The sequence below is a fragment of the Phoca vitulina genome, unplaced genomic scaffold (genome assembly GCF_004348235.1).
Source record: "Phoca vitulina isolate PV1807 unplaced genomic scaffold, GSC_HSeal_1.0 scaffold15, whole genome shotgun sequence".
Classification (NCBI taxonomy): Eukaryota; Metazoa; Chordata; class Mammalia; order Carnivora; family Phocidae; genus Phoca; species Phoca vitulina.
The window spans coordinates 34,667,890-34,677,802 of record NW_022589718.1 but is presented as its reverse complement, the minus strand read 5'-3'; positions in this window follow the sequence as shown (position 1 = coordinate 34,677,802).

Genomic DNA, 9,913 nt, shown 5'->3' with positions numbered 1-9,913 from the left:
TCCTGTTATTGTTTTTATACATTAATTGAAATAAAGGCAGGTCATTGTTGAACATGTCCGTATGATCATTAGTTATTCGTTTCAAATTGTATCTCTGTAGAGGGGTTATGTGGTACAGACCTAAGCATCCTCAGATGTGAACTTGAGGTGTAAAGCTGTCTTCCCTGATAAAATTAGAGGAAAAGGCTTGTCATACATAAGCCCAGTCATCTGCTGAAGGGATCACCTGTCCTAAGTGCTCATGCATAGTCACTGGAAGATGTTGCTTATTATTTAAGAAAGCTTACAGCACGTTGGACCCAATTTGAAGAATAGTGCAATAGGAGATGAACGGTTAGGCTAGTCTAGGTACCAGCTACAATGCTGGCATTCATATATCATTTTTCATTGCATTTCCACAACTTGGGAAGAACTCTACTTTACAGATGAGAAAACTGAAATGCAAGAAAGCTACATAATTTGCCCAAGAGCACTGAGCTGAAATTTGAATCAAATCAAATTCCATAATCTTTCCATATAGAACAGTAAGAATTTGAATGTCTCCAAAACTACCCAGAGAAAAGTATGGTCTCAGTAGTGGATTCTGGTGCCTCTATAATGTCATTCTTTATCACAAAATTGGAGTTTTCAGGATATCACAGCTTGGAAGTCACTAGCCGGTGGGGTCATCATAACTCAGATTCCCCTATCATCAAGTAAACCTCTGCTTCAACAGAGCTCCCCGACGGTGCGTTCTGTCCAGAGGGCAGGTGCAGTCCCTTCAGCACTTCTGCTATGTGGTCACTTTGTAAGTACTCGTTCTGGTTTATCTACCATGTTTTTGCTAGTTTGATCACCAAGAGTCATTCCTAACTCTGTGAGATACCACACAGATGTAGTTTCTGGGCCTAGGAGAGCTTCTCTGTGGCAGATTCCTCATTGCCCTGCCGCCAATTTCAGTTCTTGTAACAGAGCAATCCAGAGTATTTGTCCAGCTTGGTCTCTATAAGGTACATCTAGTTAGCATAAAGTCCTATCCTTTAACGCTTAAGCAACACACTTTCAACGGCTCCACAAGGAAGTCAACTAATATTTATTCGTCAAGTACCTATGTGACCACACACCATGGTAAATGGGAAGAGCTGTGTAGACTGAAATTCAAGGATGAATCAGCGAATCACTGCCCTTACAGAAACCACAGCGTAGTGTAGGAGCTCATGACTTCTCATCACAAGATCAAAAATCATCTGGAGAAATCCAGACATCAGTTTTGCTGTAGAACAGAATGTAGGGACACCCAGTTAAATAGCCCTAACATAATCCTAAGCCTGCCACAGGGAGCACAGTAAAACCTATGTCAGGGGAAGGGGAGGTGAAGGTAGAAGTCTGGGTTCCCGTCTCTGTTGACACCCCCACGTAGGAGACAGCCTTCCTTACCGCTGGGTGGGAGTATGAGGTCGGGCTCCTAACGGCGGGGCATTGGCTGATACCACTCTGGCACCAAGCCGTCCTGAGGTCCTGAGGTCCTAGCCAGTCTGCCTTCTCCCCACCTTTCAGAGTCTCACTGTTATTTTATAGATAATGCCCAGTGATTTTAGCTGACTTAGCAGGAAGAAGAAGGTACTTGGACCCCAACGGCCGCCACCACATGTCAATCCCAAACCCAGCCTGTCCTCTGGGGACTCGGCTTGGCCAGGGTTGAAGACTGGGTCAAGCTTATGTCCCACCTGCAGTGAAAGCCACCCCATGGGTACATCCTTCCCCCACCCATAACTTGGCCCTTAGTCTCACAGCCAAACCTCATAAGAACCCCAGTTCCCAGCAAGGGGGAAGCACTGGGGCTCTGGATGAGAAAAGAGTCATTCATGTCGACACTTAATTCTGTTCTCTCCCATCCCCAGAATAAGAAGCCATATGCCAGACTATACCCCCGGCTAGTAACCAGTGAGGAGGAAACAAGCACATTTATGAATGATCCTGTTGATGTTCTTCAACTTGCAAATCCAAGTGTTATTTTAAGTAAATGTCTGCTATCATTTCCCACCTCTGATGTTTCACCTTGAAAATAACCTTAGAAATGATCTTTTTTACATTACACGTCCATTTTGCACTTTAAATCTCCTTTCACCCTACAAGGTTTAATTGTGCAATGGCCACTGACTTACAAGAAGACTCTTGCAAGAAAAACCAATGCAGCACCAGCTAGCTGAAGCCCGCACTTGTCCACCTGCATGTAGCGCAAACAGAAAAGCAGTTGCTTAGCCAAACTGTACTTGAGAGTCAGTGGCTTTTTAAATACATCAAATAGTAGTTGTGACATGAAATTAAAGCACATTCAGATAGATTGCTGAAAAATCTATCTTTGAGATACAAGATCATGCTAAATCCTCACAAACAATAAAACAAAACGAAACATCCTCACAAATGAAAAAAATAAAAATAAAATCAGAAGCTAAATGGAAAACTTGGATTCACTATTCTTCAGTGTCTTCGGGTTTCAGTTCTTCCCTATGACCACTGATAATCGCCTAGTCTGGTTCATTTTCCCCAAGCTCCTAAATGATGCCACTTTGGTTCTTACAGTTTGCGGATGTGCAAACCTTGAGAACCTGCTTTTGGCTTCAGAGACACCCAAGCCTTCTTCCTGCCTTTCCATACAGCCTAAACACATCCACTTGCAGAAGTGGGAGACGCGATGAATGAGAGCCGCTGGGGGAGGCGGATGCCAGCACAAGGGAAACAGGCAGGCAGCTGTCCCAGGTCTGTTTATCTCTTGTGAAATCTTAACAAGAGCAGCGTGTCTAATTTTGAGTGGAGGGCAGTGAGGGGGGTCCCCAAAATGAAAAGCTTCCCCTCCCATCCCCTCACTAAAAATAGCAAATAAACAAAAGATCTAAAATGGCTTCTGATGTGCTTGCAGATTAGATTCAAATATCTTTTCTTGTGATTCGCCGCCTTTCCTAATAACCACCTTGCACTCGGCGGCCTGATCCCAGCGGAGCCTAGTCAGTGAGCAAGCCGCCCTGTGGACTCCGTGCCTGGGCGTGCCATTCTCAGGCTCACCATGAGGTGTCCGTGTTTGCTCAAATGCATTTCTTCACAAATACATAGGAGACATTTGTTCTTGGCCGAGTCCTATCTAAGTGGGAGGATAAAATAATAAAAGTGGCCCTTATACTTTGTGCCTTTGCTCACTCACACTCCTTCATTCTGGAATGCCCTCCCTCCCTGCCCAGGCTCCACATTGTCCCGTTCTGTTCTGTCCACCCAACATGCCCAATGTCCTCTACTATGCACATAAAGGAGCTGAGACTGCACATGAGCACCCCTTCTTATGATGCTCTGGTAGGACTGTGTGTGTACCCCCCTCCCTCACATACCTAACCCTGCAACCGCCCACCAAAGATCCTAAGGGATTTTTTTTAGGAAGAGGGTTCATGTCCTCCTGTTGGTTGTAGAGTGCAGGTTCAAACCCCAAACTCTAAGAGAAAGACTGTCCTTTTTCTGAAGAAGCTGGATCTCCAGGTGTTTACCCCTGGGAAGGGATGCAGGAATCCACATTTTCTTGAGTACCTGCTAGCTGTTTGAGTAAATATCTCTGTTAATCTTAGTAGTAGAGGTTATTATCCCCAGTGTTTTGTTTTTTTACTTTTTTTTTAATTGTGGTAAAATACACAAAACACATAATTTACCATTCTAACCATTTTTAAGCGTGCAGTGCGGTGGCATTAAGTACATTCACGTTGTCGTGCAAGTGTTACCACTCTCCATCTCCAGAACTTGCACCTTCCCAAACTGAAACTCCCATTAAACCACAGTTCCCCACCCCCTCTCCCCAGCCCCTGCGAAGGGCCATTCTACTTTCTATCGCTATGAATTTGAATGTTCTAGGACATCGAAGGTTAATGGATACAGTCAGCATGAACCTTTCTAATTATATACAAAGAGGCAAACAGGCAGGCATAAACATCCTGTTGTGTCCAGTAGGAAAAAATGGAATTCTCCTCTGTCCACAACTTTGAGTAAAGAGAAAGAGATACTTTGCAATGTCCTTTCTTTACCTGGGAACCTCTGATACAAAAGCTGGAAAAGGAGTGAATATTTGGCAGTCCGTAATAGTTGGGGCTAGCCTCTATCTTTCTAAACTAGGTATTTTACAAATATTTAGAAAATTGACCATTTCTTTTTTTACAATTTTTTACATCAGACCTGTTGGGGAACACACAAGAAATTTTCTGCTTTGTGAAACTCTTCCACCACAGTCTGATTGCTTGGGAACCAGGGTGTCTCTGGGGGGAGATGGCAGGAGAGAGGAAGAAACTAACATCTGGGAAGTGTCTACTATGGGCCCAACTGTTTCTATGTTCTCTAATTTGCAACAAAGAAAGCAAATCCTTCTATATTGATTGTATTGCTCTCATGTGAAGGTCTTGGAGGCTCAGAGAAGCTGAGTAGCTTGGCCAAGACCAGCACAGTCCCGCTACTGGTAAAGGGCAGAGAAAAACTTGACCCAGAGCGGCTGCCCACTAGCTGGCCCCACCGTGAAGGAAGGCATCATGTGTTTGCCCTTCTTCAAGAATCATTAAGCTAAAAGAAATTCCTGAGAAGTAAATTAGTCAAGGATCATCATCAAGGCTACTGCAGAGAGACTGACACTTTGCACATCTCCTAATGTATGCGTTTATGGAAATGGTGATAAACAAGCCTGATTTACATTGTATCTTTGGGGGAGTTTTGCTTGACTTTGCATAATGATTTTTAACCTTCGACTTGAGGTACATGAAATGTAGATACAAAAGTCAAAGCAGTGGAATAAAGTGTGTGTTCAGAAAAGGGGAGAACCAATATGTAAGCCCCTGCCAGACTCCTGGAAGATCTGAAAAAGAAACAAGAGTTCTTCAAGATCCTAGAGAGGTGATCATGAGAAAGCAAGTCAAAGATGATGGCAATGATGAAGCAACTGGAAACTGAGCTGGGAAATTTCCAAGGCTTCTTCTCCCTCAGCAACTTATGATCCTCTAACACCAAAAGGGAAAATCATGGGTGAGCAAGGGACTCTTTCTTTGCAGTGAAATGTCAAAGAGCCCCCACTCTCATGCCTTCTTCCTGGGCTGGAGAATCCAAGGTGACTAAAGAGTAAGGAGATGTGTTGGGCCTTTGCTCAGTGAACTTTCACCTTCCAGAACCCAAAGCCATTTCCTGACACCCTGAGGAAGAGAAAGTCAATTAAGGTGACTGCTCTCCCCAGGAGAGCAGATATTAGCCCAATTAGAGTCAGAATCAGCCATATTTACTGAACATTTTTAAAAGCCAGATTCTTACAAATGTTCTAATAATTTTGAATGATGACTACTCCCTATATTTTCTTTTTAAATCATCTGTATTGAGGTATATTGTATGTACAATAAAAAGGAACCCATTTTAAGCATCCAGTTTGGTGTCTTTTGAGAAATATAACTACCAATGCAGCAAGATACAGAGTATTTCCATCAACCCATCAGGTTGCCCTCACCCTGGCCCCAGATACACTTCCAGACACTATAAATTATTTTTACATTTGCGGGACTTTTATATCAAAGAAACCATATGGTGTGCACACATTCATATGTAGTGTCTTTCCCTCACCATGATGCTTTCAGGACTCACCCATGTTGTTACACGTATTGAGACGTCATTTCTTTTCACTGCTAAGTAGTATTGCCCTGCACGCATTGTGTGGATACACTGTAGTTTACTTAGGCATTCACTTGCTCATGGACATCTGGGTTGTTTCCAGTCTGGGGGTCTTGTGAATTGACATGCCATAAACATTCACAGACAAATCTTTGGATTAACACAGTTTTTGTTATCTCTTGGGTAAACACCTAGGAGGGAAATCTCTGGGTTGTATGGTGTGTATATGTTTAATTTTATGAGAAATTGTTTTCCAAAGTAGTTGTGACATTTTGCACTCCTACCACAATGGGTAAGAGTTCTAATTAGTCTCCATCCTCATCAACATTGCATGTGGTTTACCTCTCATTTTAGCCATTGTTGCAACTGTGAAACAGTATCATGCTGTGGTTCTAGCACTGATGTCACGATGACTAGTGATGTTAAGTATCCTTTCATTGGCCCTTTCTTTGTCTTTTATTCAAGTCTTTTGCCCATTTCTCCTTACTGAGCTGTCTCTTATTAAAGACTTCTAGTATATATATATATATATATCTCCTTTGTCAGATATATGTACTGTGAATATTTTCTCTCAGCCCATGGCTTGTCTTTTTGTTTTCTAAATGATGTCTTTTGAAGAGCAGAGGTTTTAAATTTTGATGAAGTACAATTTGTCATTGTTTATCGAGTTTATGATTTTGGTGTTCTTCTAAGGAACCTTAGATTGCTCAGATTTTCTCCTGTTCCCCTTCTAAACATTTTATCATTTCAGTGTTCACATTTAGGTCTATGATCTAGCTAGAGTTCATTTTTGTGTGTGATGTGAGGGAAGGAGTTCATTTTTCCAAGTGGGTATCCAGGTGTTCCAACACCTTTTGCTTTTAACACTATCCTTTCCCAACTGCATTATCTTGGCCTCTTTTTTACAAATCCATTGATCCTATACCTGTGGATTCGTATTTTCTTATCAACAACAAAGTAACCAGCTAGGTATAAAATGACCTACCCTGGTTCATACTGTATTCCTTCTACTTCTCTATTTATTTATATTCCCAATCTTCTGGAGGGTTCTGAAGCAGCTTACCAAAAAGCTTGCAGCATAATAACCAGCAACCAGGAAGGAGAGCTAAGACTCAACCCAGGTTTCTAATTCCAAAATCAGTTCTTTCTCCTAAACTGCATGCCAAATAAAATATGACACCCAGTGCTCAGTCTGTGAGCGCGGATTTGTTAAATCCCCACCACGTTCTAGCACATTCCAAGGGCCGAGGGTAGACTGGTGAGGAAAGCAGAGAGAGACCTCTGTTCTGAAGGAGCAAGTTTCTAGTAGAAGGAGGCAAAAAATAAACACACAACGGATAGATAGATGGAGAGCTAGAAAAAAAGAGAGATCATTGCAAGCACTGACAAAGTCTCCAAAAAAGATGAAATGAGGTGATATGGTGGAAGGATGACTCAGGGCCATTGCCTTCTCATGCAAAGTGTCATTTCGATGGAGACCAACATGATAAAGAGTAAGCCAAGAGCCAAGGGAACACAAAGGTGGAACTTGGAGTAGGGCGTTGAGGATACAGAAAGGCCAGGATACTATTGTAAATGAGGGAAAACAGAGGGACGTTGGAGAGTATGCTGGACCTCACAGGACCTACCACAGTTTTTGAACTTTGTTCTGGGCGTCATGAGAAGCCGCTGGAGGATTTCAAGCAGGATAAAGGTGATCTCATTTATATCTTGGGAAGCTCACTTCTGGCTGTTCTGTGGGGCGTGAGGGCAGGTAAGGAGGCAGGATGAAGCCAGAAGGACCATGTAGGAGGCTCTTGGAGCAGGCAGGTGAGAAACACTGGTGGTGTAGACCAGTGTTTTAGTAGTGGAGATGTTGAGAAGCATTAGAGTCAATAGATATTTAGAAGGCAGAGCCATCAAAATGTCCTTCCAGATGGAATGTTGGAGAAAGAGAGAGAGGGGTCAGGGATGTCTCCTGAGTGTGTGGATGGTGCTGCCATCTGCTGAGAAGTACCTGTTCAGGTGGAATCAGATTTGGAAAAGGGAAATGAAAAAAAAATCAGTTCTATTTGGACTACGTTAGGCTTAAGGTACTTAAGAGATGTTTAAACTTAGCTTCTGAATAAGTAGTTTGATATATCACATGGGAACTCAGGGGAAAGGTCCAGCATAGAGAGGCAACCTTGAAGGTATCAGCTAATAGATGGTATTTGAGGTCACAGGAGTAGATGAAATCTCCTAACATGAGAACGTTGATAGAGAACCTATCTTCTTGGGTGAAGATTTGGAGAAGAGAAACAAGATTTTTTTTAAGATTTTATTTATTTGTCAGAGAGATTGAGAGAGAGAGAGGGCACACTCTTGGTAGGCACAAGGATGCGGGGCTTGATCCCGGGACCCTGGGATGGTGACCTCAGTCGAAGGCAGACGCTTAACCCACTGAGCTGCCCAGGCATCCCGAGAAACAAGATTTTTGTATAAGACAGCTATGGGTGTGTTATGGAGTGCATGGATTTCAAAATTTTTAGAATGAATTATGGCTGCCAACAGCCGTTTCTCATGACGCCCACTTACTAAAATGTCTAATTACCAACAGGTTGTGAGCACGTACTGACTGCATACTACATGCATGAAACAATGATAACTGAATTGCATGTATCTCCTAGGGGGCTAGACACTGTCTTAGTCCCTTTTTACATGTAAGAAAACTGAGCGTTGGGGATGTTAAGTGATGCTCTAACACAGTTAGTGTCACTTCGGGGTCTTATTAATACTAAGGTTGATGACATTTAACCACTACACCTACTCCCGGCAGTGTAAGAATAAGCCATTTACATTGCTACCTGTATCCCATCTAATCTAAAATGTCATTGATCATGACATGCGCCATTGTTTTATATTCCACTAAGAAAGAAAGAAATCCTTCCAACTAAACTATGACACAATTACCACTTGGAATACTTATATATAATTCTTGAAATAACTCATTTAGACTTAATTAGACCACAATTTGTTTCATATATTAATTTTATACATACAGAAAGGGAATGTATAAGCAGAATGTATTAAGATTTTTATAAAACCTTCATGTTTAAGTACAACTCTTCTGAAACACGTTTTGTCTCAGAGATATCAATGTCCACTTTTTTTTTTTTTTTAACCAAAATCATCCTTTGTACCATTTAAAGTGTTGGTGACACAGCACTTCTTAAAAGAATGCATAATGCGTTGCTGGACTTTGAAGCCCGCTTTGCAATCCTGGAATACTGGTCTGCTGGTGATCCTGCCTCAGGAATGTCGGTAAATACACCTGTTTCACTACCTTTCTCACCTGCTCCCAGAGACATTTGCTTTCTGGAAGTTACAAGTGGAGCTCGTGGCTATCAGATTTTCTCGTCCTTGCTCTCCCAGGCTGGGACCATGATAGCCACACCATGACTGCCATCTGGCCCTCAGAGGCGGTAAAACAACATCAATAGTAGACTACATCCCGATTTCAGAAATGCAAAAGGTGAACCCTGTGTGCATCCCAGAATCCATGAAATCCATTACTTATGGCAGAAGTTAGGGGGAAAATTAGCAAGACTGGTCCCGCCACAGGACAATGCAAAGGGCTGACAGGGTTAAAAACCTACAGCGTTGATGCTTTTTCTGGTTTCCAGTATCACAAGAGCAATCGGCTTTGCTTCTGTAAATGCTGTTTTGAAAGACGATAAGTAATTTTATTGTTATTTCAATTATCTGCATTTTCTAGTGTTCCTAAATTGAACCTAGATCCTCTGTGTAATATTTTAAAGCAACCTTGTGTGATTCGATATGTTCTTGTTTCGCCTCAGTTAATTTTACTAATTTTTATGTACGTGCTGATGTGTACATATGTAACCTATATATATGGCACGGGAGTATTTGTACAGAATACATGTTTGTGAGACACTTTCCCAGAATGATCATCTTAACTGTGATTTGCACACTGTTGTCAAGCAAACGGAAGTCAAGTACAAGTGTCACCGGTAAAAGGCGCTGGGTCTCCGGCTGTTCCCCATGAACTCTTGCTCGGGTTTTTCCGGGTTTTGTAGCGCTTAAAATTTTCAAAGCTGAGCAGCGCCATCTAGTCGTGCAAACCAGAACTGCGGGCTCCTTTTCTTCTCGGAGTTGGTCTTGGCAACACTTACAGAGGCTACACATAGGTCCTCAGTCCTGTTTTCTTTTTTGTTTTCAAGACAATTATGAAGTCACACATGTATTCGTGTTAGTGATACAGTTTTATAAAGGATCACCG